Below are 12,213 nucleotides of genomic sequence, written 5' to 3' on the forward strand. Positions count from 1 at the left end.
GGGGTGGGTGGGTGGTTGGGGGGTTGGTTTGAGGGTAGGGACAAAATAAATTTATTTTTTCAACAAAAAAGTAATTGTAATTTAAAGTTGAAAGAGAGTTTTGGAAAATGTTTTCCTTAAGTTTTGAAGGGAAGTCATTTTTGTAATCTATTAGATAAGGGTTGATTGCCCCATAATGTTTTTTTTTTTTTTTGTAATCTTAACTTTTTTTGTCAAGCAAGTCAGAATACGTCGGATTATTGATGTTTGCAATCATTAAAATTTTAATCATCACGAGAGAACCTTAATACACAATGATCACCTCTTCATGCAAAATTTTTATTGTGAATAATTAATTATCATTATCTCTACTTTAAGTTTCATAACCCTAGTCATGAGATTTAGTTACTCATACCTAGTTGTAAATAATAATAATAAAAGTACTTTTAATAACTAAAAAACATTTGAGATTAAAGAAAATAGATTAAATCTTTGGTTAATGCAGCTCTTGGAAGAGTATTTGTTCATACCATAATGATCTTCTCCGAAATCAATAATTAAACCTAAGAACAATTCTAGAGTAGACTGAAAAAAATAATGATGAAAACTACATTCAAATGATAGTGCGTAATCCTAAACACATCATTCTTTCGACCTATTTAGTAGTAGAATCAAAATTCTAAACATGATTGGACTCTTCTTTGACTTGGTCAACTCTACGTCTGTAGAATAGAGGTGTGCGATGCAAAGCCTATCATGTAGCAGGGGGTCCGCTCTGTTGGGTCTATCTCACCCATTTGGTCTTTTTCTCCATGCATCGCATAAAATATCCTCCACAAAATCAGGTGTCTCGTTAAGTACAGTGCGGAGGCCAACGCATTGTGCGTGCCCCGAGCCGTGGACTCTATTTCTTAAGCCTATTTGGGTGCATTTTAGTCTGGGATGCTTCACTTTGAGTATCAATGCATATTTTGCTTCATTCCTTTCCCTTTTTAGCCTGAAATCAGTTTAATTATACATATTAGCTCATCATAACAATTACACATTAAAACATATATTTAAATGTACGTAAGTTTATACTAATAACTTAGCTAAACTATGGATAAAATATGGTACTTAAATGCGTAATTACACCTAAAATAAGTACTGCATATTCAGTACTCAGTAATCACACCATTTAAATTCGTGATTACATACATACAATCGAAATACATATATAAGAAAAATACGTAGAATAGAGTTTAGAGCTCAATCAATATTTTTTCTCATTTTTATAACTACTTGTGCCCATGTTAAAGAGAATGATATTATATATTTGTGTTGTATTAAAATCTCTATTATACGTACCCATAAATTTTTTATCATAATTTTAGTTAGTTTTAAAGTCATAATTTTTATGATATTATCCAATATAAAATAATGTTCTTGAAAATACACTTAAATATTGAAGAGTATAAAAGTCGGTCAATATTTTAGAGATATTTTCATCGTTGCACATTTAGCATTTTAATATTCATATTTTTTTAATAATAATATAAATATATAGAATGTATATAGACAAATATATGCTAATATATACAGATATAATTAATACTAAACTAAATTCGTAAGACTAATTATTTTTTATTTACTAAAATCCTAGTCAAAGCATGTTTTAAAAAAGAAAATATTTGATGGAAAGAAAGAAAGGAGTCAAAAATTAGGCGTAGATTTTTCGAATCACATTCTCAATCAAATTGTGTAGTAATTTCATTTTTCTATAAATAGATTAGATTAACACCAGTATCATTAAACTTTCAACATTTGAAAAGTCTTTTTGTCAAAAATGCCACAGGGTTCATGCTCCTCTACTCATACATTACCACATGTTATTTTTCACTTGAACCAACAACAACATACACATGAAGTGTCTAGATTGATTAATCTTCGAATGTGGGTTAGTTATAAGGTCATCCGTTTTTCATTTAAGGTTCTTGATGATGTTTTTGATGAAGAAATAAAAAAAAGAGGAATTTGTGAATGACATGTCTGAGTTGATTCTTGGTGATATTATTGATGAAATTATTAAAGAAGAGAAGGAGGAGGAGGAGGAAGAGGAGGAGACCGAACAAAAAAAGGAAGATGAAGAAGAAGAGGAGGAGAAGGAGGCGGAAGAAGTAAGAATAGGTTGAGGATTAAAAAAAGGAAGAAAATGAAGATAAAGAGGGAAACGAACTAAAAGGTAAAAAAGGAGCTTAAATGGTTTTTTAAAAATTGAATATATCTTAAATAGATGTGTCACAAGGCACTAGTATCTACCTAATGTCATTTCTATGTTTTATAACCTTAAATCATTTGATATTAATAATATAATTAATGACTATCGCTATCTTCTTATATATATAATGCCTTTTTTAATCGTCTTATTTTCTTCTCATTTTACATTTCTCTTGATTCTCTTTAAAATATTCTAAAGCAATTGTAGCGGCGTAGATCAAGTCTAAAAATATTAATGAAAAGATTAATTCAAGGAAAGAGGGAGGAGAAAGCTATTAATATAAGAGAGCAAAAGGAAGTGAAAGAAAAATTGTTAGGTCTACAAATTTATTCGTATGACCGATTATAGAAACTATAAGGGGTGACAGAAAACATTCAAATTTTTTTTATTTGATTACATTTAAAATATATTTAATATTTTAAATAAGGTTAACACAAACTGTAAGTGATGACACATATTTAGAGTTTGATTATCTGATTATAGTTAACTATATTAAAAATATTAAATATATTTTAAATAATAACCTTAAAAAGTTCTAGTGGTATGCTTATACCTATAAGAGGAGGCGGAGGAGGAGCTGCAACGATAATAATGGTAGTATTAATAGTCGTAGTTTTAATAGTTAAATTTGATTAAATGTTAAATAATTCTTAAAATTAGCTAACGTTTAAATAAGAGTCCTAAAAGCGTATAGTACTATTTTTGTGTAAAAAGTATTAACAATTTGTTGGGAACCCCTTTTCATCAATTAAGGGAAAATTAGCAAACTAGTCACAATCTTTAACATAATTATTAAAAATATGTACACTTTAAAATAATTATTAAAAATGTCAATATTTTAGAAAATAAATTGAATCCTAATATAATTATTCTTCTTTCCTTTTATTTCTCAAATTAGGCCATTATTTAATTCACTACCCATAAAAAATCATCACCCACTTACCCCTCTTTCTAGGTTTTACCCCAAATCACTCTTTTCTCTCTCTTCTCTTTTTCACCATTGTTATCTCCTTTCTTTGTTCAAGAAAATCAACTCTTTGAATTTCCTACACTTTGTTTAAGAAATCTCACAATTAATTCAAAAGATTCTTCACCCATTGATAAAGTAAATTCGAAGTCAACAAGTATTTTGTGGAGTTTCTTGTGATTTTATTTTCATATTCACCAAGTATTTTGGATTTTGGATTTTGGATTTTCCGTCTTTTAATTAGTATTGCTTGATTTTTTTGTGAGTTTGCTTTCATATTCACCAAGTATTTTTGTGAGATTTTCCTCTGTTATGTATTTAAGATTTTTCATCTTTTAAGCAATATTGTTCGATTTTTTTGTAATTTTATTTTCATATTTGAGATTTAGTAGATTGTAGAAATCTACATTGGCATCCATACATTATATTTTTTAATTTTTGTTACATTCATATTTAATAATTTCGAATTTTGCTTATAGGGCTACTTATGCACAAGTGAATACGGATTTTCAGATTTGGATTTGGTGAACAAAAAATCAGGAAAAAGGAACACGACAAACGAAGAAGAAGAAAGAGAGAATCAGAGAAGGAGATTGCAAAAATTGTGTTCATACTGAAATTGTATTCATATTAATTTTGTTTGTCAATTATTTTTCTTTTACTCAACATTTGTATTTGTATTAAGAACATTGTATTTCTTTTTTAGTTTGTAGTCATTCCAATAGGTATGCCAAATGGATTTGTATTTCTTAAGCATGTATCCTATTTTTTTTTCATAGTTAATTTGTATTTTTTTTAGAATATTATATCCTTCCTCAACAGATTGTATTATTTTCGCTATGTATGCTATTTTTTTTTCAGAATCTTGTATCCCTATTTCTTTCATAGTTTTTTTTTAAATCAATTTTTGGTCCATGACTGAACCAATATTTATTGAAAATAAGGTAAAATAAAATTCAGTCTTTACATAGCAAGACTAGGACCAACTGCCTGGTCCAAAATGGAAACAAAAAAGTTTCCTAATCTCTAGACTTCTTTGCATCTCATGCTTATAAAGTACCCTTCTCTTTTTGTCACCACTTTGTGTTGTTCTTCATTTGGGTATCTTCCAGCTCCATGGTTCTGTCGATTATCTTCACTGGCCTTTGGTAAGTTCCAAAACCTTGCTTTCATTTTGTTCTGTTTTTGCCGATCTGACCTCTCTTTCTTCCTAGGTTGTCGGTGTTTATCCCCAAGTAACTGATGGATCAAGATATAGTGTGTAGACGCCTCCTCGTGAGATCTCCTTCCCTTCATTTTTCTTTTGCTTCTATTCTGCTAGTTCACCTTTGTGTTCCTCATTATTGTTGCTTGTTCTGGAATGTTGTGGTGGAAGACTCCATTTATCCTTATGTTTGGTGATGCATCTTGGTAACTAGAGCATCTAGATAGTTTAATCTCACATATATTTTCATCTGCAAGGCAAACAAACTTATATTTGTGCTTCTTATTTCCTTTAGGTTTTTAATTACGGTAACAACCTTTGTGAATCTTTGTGTTATGTGTCTGTGTTTTTCTTCCTTCATTGCTGATTCTTGTCTTCATCATTGCATGCTTATTCTCCGAGTCCTAATCCTCAGATTAGGGATCTGTGATTTGTCCATGTTGATTTGCTTTCTTATGCTTGCTGGCAGGTCTTGAAAATAGTGATACTCATTTGTGTTTTGTGCTTCTATTACTTCATTAGCTAGCGCATCTGCCACAGTGTTCCCATCTCTAAAAATGTGTATGATATTTCCTTGTAATGACTGTAGTTTAACCCTTATATCTTCTATTATCTCTATTAATTCCCAAGGAACCTTTCATTGCTTTTCTATCATCCTCTTGAGGGTAAGTGAGTATGTTTCCATGGTTATTCCTTGTACGTGTAGTGTTAGATAAAACTCCAACACTTCTTTAATAGCATGGACTTCTGCTTCTGTATTGGTACTTATTCTGATTCCTCTAGCTTTTGCATAAATCAAATCCCCTTTCTCATCTCGAACACAGAAAGCTAAAGCACACTTTCGTAGATTTCCCCAACACGCACCATCAGTGTTGCATTTTAACTTGTCTTTTTCAGGGAATTGCCATGTTACTCCCAAGCAGTATAATCTTGGTTTGTATTCCTTCAACAAGCAATAGTGTGAGGCCAACTTTTCTTTCATATCTTCATCCATGGGTACAAAGTTTTGATTAGTTTCCAAACCAACTCTTGTACTTGTCATACCATCTCCATGAAAGTGACATTTCCTCCATGCTTTATCTCATTTCTCCTCTTCCATATGATCCACATTATTATAGCTGGCATCGCTCTATACACTGTCACCAATTTGGGAGTTGTGTCAATTGTCCACCAAGTCATTATGATTTACTTCCAGTGCATATCTTTAATGTCTATCCCTGCAAAATAGCAAAATGCCTCCATAACTTAGTAGCTATGGGTGCGGTTAGAAATAGATTGGCCATTGTTTCCTCTGCCTTCTCCTCACAACACCAACACCTCAATACAATGCTAATCTTCATGATTTTTAGATTATCATCTGTAGCGATTTTTCTTTTCCAATGCATAAGAAAAAGTTTATCTTGAAAGGTAATCCTTTAGTCCAGATCCTTCTGTACTCCTCTTCTTTTCATTTCTCTGTCTCAGCAATTCATAGGCTGATTTCATAGTGAAATTGCCTTGTGTACTACCCATCCACCAAGGCGTGTCATTCCTCTGTGAATTAGTAGGATGTTTTATGTTTTCCACCACATGTGTTGTCATTTCTTTAGATAATTTGTTACTCAATCCCTGTATATCCCATTCTCCACCCCTTATTAAATCTTGGACCTCCAGTTCTTCTTATATTGCATTCTCTCCTTCTACATAGTATAAGGCACCTTGTTGAGTTCAATTGTCAAACCAGAAACTAGAATTTCCAGCTTTTACCTACCACCATATGTTATGTTCAGCCTCGTCCTTTACTGTCATCATTTTCCTTCAAACATATAATGCTCCATATCCCCTTGCCATAATTGGGTGAAATTTTTTGCAATACTTATTCCACATAAACTCACTCCACAGAGAAGATCTAGAGGTTCTGAAGTTTCACCATTGCTTAGCAAATAAAGCTTTAGCCATCACATGTAGTGATCTGAATCCTATCCCTCCTTCCTCCCTAGGATAACACATTATCCCATGACACCCAGTGTTTATTCCTTGATCCAATAGCATTTTCCTAAAAAAACTTTGCAAAAATTTTGAGGAGTTGATTAATCACACTGACAGGAGGGTTCATAGCTGGTAGCAGATAAATAGGCATAGACTGTAGGACGTGAGCAATTAAAATGTATCTACTCCCAAAAGACAACAATTTATTCTGCCAAAGACTTAGTCTCTTCCCCACCTTTTTAATCAATTCTTCAAAGTGCATCTTGTTTTTTCTTCCATAGAAAACAGGACACCCGAGATAGATTAATGGAAAATTGCCTTGTCTGATTCATGTGATCCTCTTGATGTGATTAACAACCCTCACCGGAGTCTTCTCATGAATATAGAACATACTCTTATCCAAGTTGATCATCTACCCTGATGACATTTCATAATCTTGAAGTACTTTCATCATCATCTTCATAGATCGTTTTTGTCCCGAACAAAATAGTATGGTGTCATCAGCGTATGATAAGTGATTTATTTTTGGGGTCCACTTAGGCATACCATAGCCTCTAAAATCCTGGTCATCAAACAAATTATTCAGCTGCCTTGCTAGGACCTCTGCCACAATGATGAAAAGGGTAGGTGACAAGGGGTCTCCTTGTTTGACTCCTTTGGATGATTGAAAAAATCCATATAATTGCTCGTTCATCAATACTAAGTACCAGTTGCTGCTAATTAATCTCACAGTCATATCAATAATTCTCTCAGAGAACCCAAAGTTCCTTAATACCCTTACCAAGAATTTCCACCACACCCTATCATATTCCTTTGTCATATCCAACTTGACCACTATATTGTGTAAATTACTCCTCCTATTTATATCCCTAACAATCTCTTGTGCCAGCAACACATTCTCTGAAATGCTTCTACCCTCTACAAATCCTGACTGATTAGGGGAAATAATTTAGGAAGCACTTTTACTATTCTTTCATGCAACAACCTCGATATGGTCTTATTTACAAAGTGCTAAGACTGATAGGGCTAAGATCACCATAAGTCTTAATCTCTTCCTTCTTTGGAATAAGTACCAGATTAGTATGAGTTACATATTTGGGCAACCCCCATCCACAAAAGAAGGCCTTCACCATATTTGTAATATATGTGCCAATAGTATCCCAACATGACTGAAACAATTGTCCCGAAAACCCATCAGGACCACTCACACTATCCCCATTTAGAGAGAAGACCACATGCTTCACTTCCTCCTTGGTTGGCATTGTTTCCATCTCTTCATTATCTCCATCTGTGACCAACTTAGGAATACATTGAAGTAATTCAACGTTATTCCACTTCTGGTTCTCCATGAAATGTTCCTTAAAAACATTGACTGCCTCTTCACCTATATTCTGGGAGTTGCTAATGATATCTCCCTGCCTTGTTTGATTCTCCTTTATATGAAGCTTTCTTCTCTTTCCCTTCACATAAGCATGGAAAACTTGGTGTTTTTATCTCCATCAGTGTACTATTTCATTCCAGCTTTCTGTCTCCAGAACTCCTCCTCTATATGTCAATATCGCTTCAAATTTGCCTTCACCTTGCTGAGTAGGCTCATATTCTCTTATGTTGGAGAAATTTCTAGCTGCACTTCCTTGGCTTTCACTATATCTTCAAAAGTGGCAATTTTCTGAAAAATATTGCCAAAAGTCCTCTTACTCCAAGATGTCAATACAATTTTGGTCTTCTTCAGTTTGGTATGGACAATATAAAAAGGGGACCCCAAAACTTCTTCATTCCAGCATTCATTCATTACATTCTGAAAATCATTGTGCTTTGTTCAAAAGTTCAAGAACCTAAACGACTTCACAACTTGTTCTTGTAATGCATTACATATCACATGTAATGGTGCATGATCTGAGCCCTACCTAATTAAGTGATGCACCTCACTATTAGGTAATAAATGCATAAAATCATTATTCCCAAAAACCCTATCCAGTCGCTTAAAGATGCAATCATATTCTATTCGACCATTCCACCAAGTGTAACAACTTCCAACAAATTTTAGCTCATTCAAAGAACATGCGCTAACATAAGATGCAAAGTCTGTCGTCTCCTAGTTGGTCACTGGCAGTCCACCTAACTTCTCAGACTCATCAGTTATAGTGTTGAAATCTCCTCTTACCAACCAAGGGCCGATAGTGTGATCAGCAATATTTTTCAAATCTTCCCATAGTTCCAGTCTCTCCAAAGCACTACACCTTGCATACACTGCCGTTACTATGAATTTATCATCCTTTCCCCTTAAATGGTACTTCATTGTTAAATGTTGACATGTATTTGTTGAATCTGTCTCCACCCAACCATCTTGATTTCTTGTTCTGATAGGATATTAATTTTTGCCTTATCCTGCGCAATTTCTTCTTCATTTATTTCACCTTCCTCCATTGATTTGGAATCTTGGTTTGTCACTGGTACTACTTCATCTTCATCATTAACTCCACCATTATCATTATACTCCTCCAGTTGAGGGGACGTATTTTTTGATTGTTTTGAGTCCTTGTGCCTATCTTCTTTGCCTACATCATTTACTGAATTGTGAGCATTATGTTGCTTGTTGTCGCCATTGGACCCTAATACTTGCTCCCCATTTCTTTCCATTGATTCTAATACCACTTCTTTATTTTTGTTGTATTCCTCATTATTTGTTTTCTGCTCCCCACCGGTTTGTACTCTTTTCTCATTTTCATTGTCTGCCCTCTCATCTTCTTTAGTGTCATCTAGTACCCCAAATTTGTTGCTTATTGTTGTCCCCTTTTCTTGCACTTGTGGTATGGGGTTCCATTTCTGTTCCACTTTGCCCTTATATGGTTGTCTTCTTCCCTTATGTTTTTCTCCTTTGTTCCTGAAAAACCTCATTTTCCCCTACTTTCGCTTTTCTTGTGTCCTCCTTTGGTAATTCTTCATCCCCTCTTCTCACATGCTCCTTCTTGCATGCTTCAGTACCATCAGTTTCATGATATAGTTCTGGGTGAATTATAAAACATTCATTCGCATTGTGCCATTGAAGCTTACAGTTCTTACAATACTTAGGCACATAATCATATTTGATGGTTATCCACTTTTCTTTCACTTCTCCAGTTTTCATCCGCATGCCTAGATTTATTCTTTTCGGAAAATCTCCTAGCAAGTCCACTTCCACCTTGACCCTTGCACAACTTGGCCTAGTTTTGTTTTGTGTGGCCAAGTCCACTTGCAATGGTTTTCCTACTGCTACTGCAAAGGAGAACAATGCTTCCTCACCAAAAAAATTTGGTGGCAAAGCTGGAAAGGAAATCGAAGCAATTGATGTTGATGTTTACTCCGCTGGATTAAAACATGGATCCCATTTGAGTGTTCGCATTGGGTACGACCTCTGATTATGTGTTATATAGAAATATGGCTTCGATAATAGACTCACATAGTCCTCCGGTCTTGAAGCCCGAACCAGTATATATTTGTTGCTCAACTGTCCAATGTTTACCTCTCCTTTCAGTTCATATTATTTGGGATCAGTCTTCGTAAATCTTGAATATCCGGCTAGCCATACAAAAAATTTCCTATCACAGCAAACTGTAAATCTTCTTTGATAATCATCTGATCCACCTCCTCTTCTTCCCACAAGATCCTTGGTTCCTCATGCAGATAAGAGATTTGTTTCTTCGGAATAGGTTTATATGAGGTTTAGGGGGGCTTGATCATATTCACATATGTCTTCTTCAATTGTTCTTTTGTCAGTGATATTGTTGTTGGCCCAGCCTCCTCCGGAGAAGGTTGGCCAACGGCCATCATCGCCATGACTCTGGTGTTTTTCGGTGTAAATTAGGGTTTGGTGTCAAGGTTTCTTCATCAGAGCGTTCTCCTCCCTAAGAATCTTATTTCTTTTATAGTTAATTTGCGTTTTAAAAAAAAATGATATCCTTCCTCAACAGATTGTATTATTTTCACCATGTATGCTATTTTTTTCTAGAATCTTATATCCTTTCGTAAATCATATTCATATGTAATGATTGGATTATATTGGGATACAATCATGTAATACAATTTCACTGGAATACAATTTTAGTTTTCATTATGAAAGTAATATATTAATTTGAATTTGAATGGTAAAGTAAGTACATAAAATGTAAAAATTATTGGTATAGAATTACAAAGAAAACATAATAACATTTTTTTTCTTTTTTGTTATTAAATAATTGTATTCTTTTAAATCAAAAAAATAAAAGAATACATAAATCAGATACATAACAAACTAAATTATTGACATTTTAAATAAATATTGAAAGTGTGGCTAAGGGGCCCTATTAAATGTCAAAATATTGACATTTTGAAAATTTTCCCATTTCACATTACACAACCAACTAACATGGTTTTAACCACAATTTCTATTAAGCTTTACCCAAAGTTTAAAACTAGGAGAAACTACACAAATAGGACATAAAATACAAAATAATTATAATTTCGCAGCCTAGCCCAAAGTAATTCAGCAAATGTCCATTTTACCCAGAATAAACTACAGTCCATACCCCTTTAGTTTAGACTCCATTTCCCACCAAAGCCCAATTCTCTTTAGCATTAATTAGGACTTTCTTTTTCCTTTTTTTCACGACCCAAAATATACCGTAGATGTGACATGGCGAATAGAACCCCGAGAGGCCCTAAACAAGCCACTTGACATAAGAATGACATAGAGAATATAAAATAAATGATATTTTAAGCAATAGAAGTCTCAACTAATAAGATGACATAAAAGATACCAATAGAGTACATAATAGAATAAGCAGAACATTTTTATAGTGTCTGACATAAGCCTTCTATTCATCGATGTGACTAGGACAAACCCCTAAGTCACGAACATAATCTGAAACTGAAAGACTAAGAAAGTAGTTAAGTGGTAATGGCCTCGAACCATAAGGACTCACCAATCCAAGCAATCAAAAGTTGAACAATTCACCCAAGTGTGTTCTGGTGGAGGAACGTCAGATCCTATATTATGAGACAATATAGGCATAAAAATGCATTAGTACGATGAATATACTAAGTATGGGGAAATGCATGAAATGTACATATGAAATCATAATATGTTAAAAAAGTAAAATATGCAAGACCAAGTAGAACATAGCAAAGTTTAAAAGTCAAATCATGAGTCATGTACATTGTCAATGCATTTTAAACTCATAAAGAAAGCTTTTTATAAAACCTTTGAAAGAAGCGTAGTTCATTTGTGGGATATTTACCGTTAACCGATAATAAGATCATATGAGCTATAACATTGAATCTGGTGTAGCCCTCACACCAAAAAGAAGGAGTTCTTACTTGCCAAGGTAAAGACACGTGATACTCTCAAATTCCACTTTCCTAAAGAAACATAAGCGATCGTTATCAAGTAAAGAACCCAACTTGTAGGTTGGGGTCGATCTCACGAGGAAAATGGTTTAGACTTTGCTCTAACCAACAATTATATTCAATTAGTCAAATTACTTCTAGAAATAAGTAATTAAAGGGGGGGTTTTTTTGTGAAACAAATCGTAAGAATTCAATAAGTAATAAGTAATCAAAAGTCAATTTTTGGTTGTTATCAAGATAAAAGAAATAACTAAGGTATATGTGTTCCCCACAAGCTCATAACACAGTAATCCTAATAATAGCAATCATTTCCTAGTGTACTACATGCAAAGTGATAAGTTAGGTATCTCTAAATCCTTGATCCGACATCTAGAGAATTTCACCCCGCACCTTGGTCCGGCTACGTGTGTATAAATTACACCCTTACCATTACCTCATATTAGACATCATAATCGATGTTTGACTTAGTTATTA

The sequence above is a fragment of the Solanum tuberosum genome, unplaced genomic scaffold (genome assembly GCF_000226075.1).
Source record: "Solanum tuberosum cultivar DM 1-3 516 R44 unplaced genomic scaffold, SolTub_3.0 scf00033, whole genome shotgun sequence".
Classification (NCBI taxonomy): domain Eukaryota; kingdom Viridiplantae; phylum Streptophyta; class Magnoliopsida; order Solanales; family Solanaceae; genus Solanum; species Solanum tuberosum.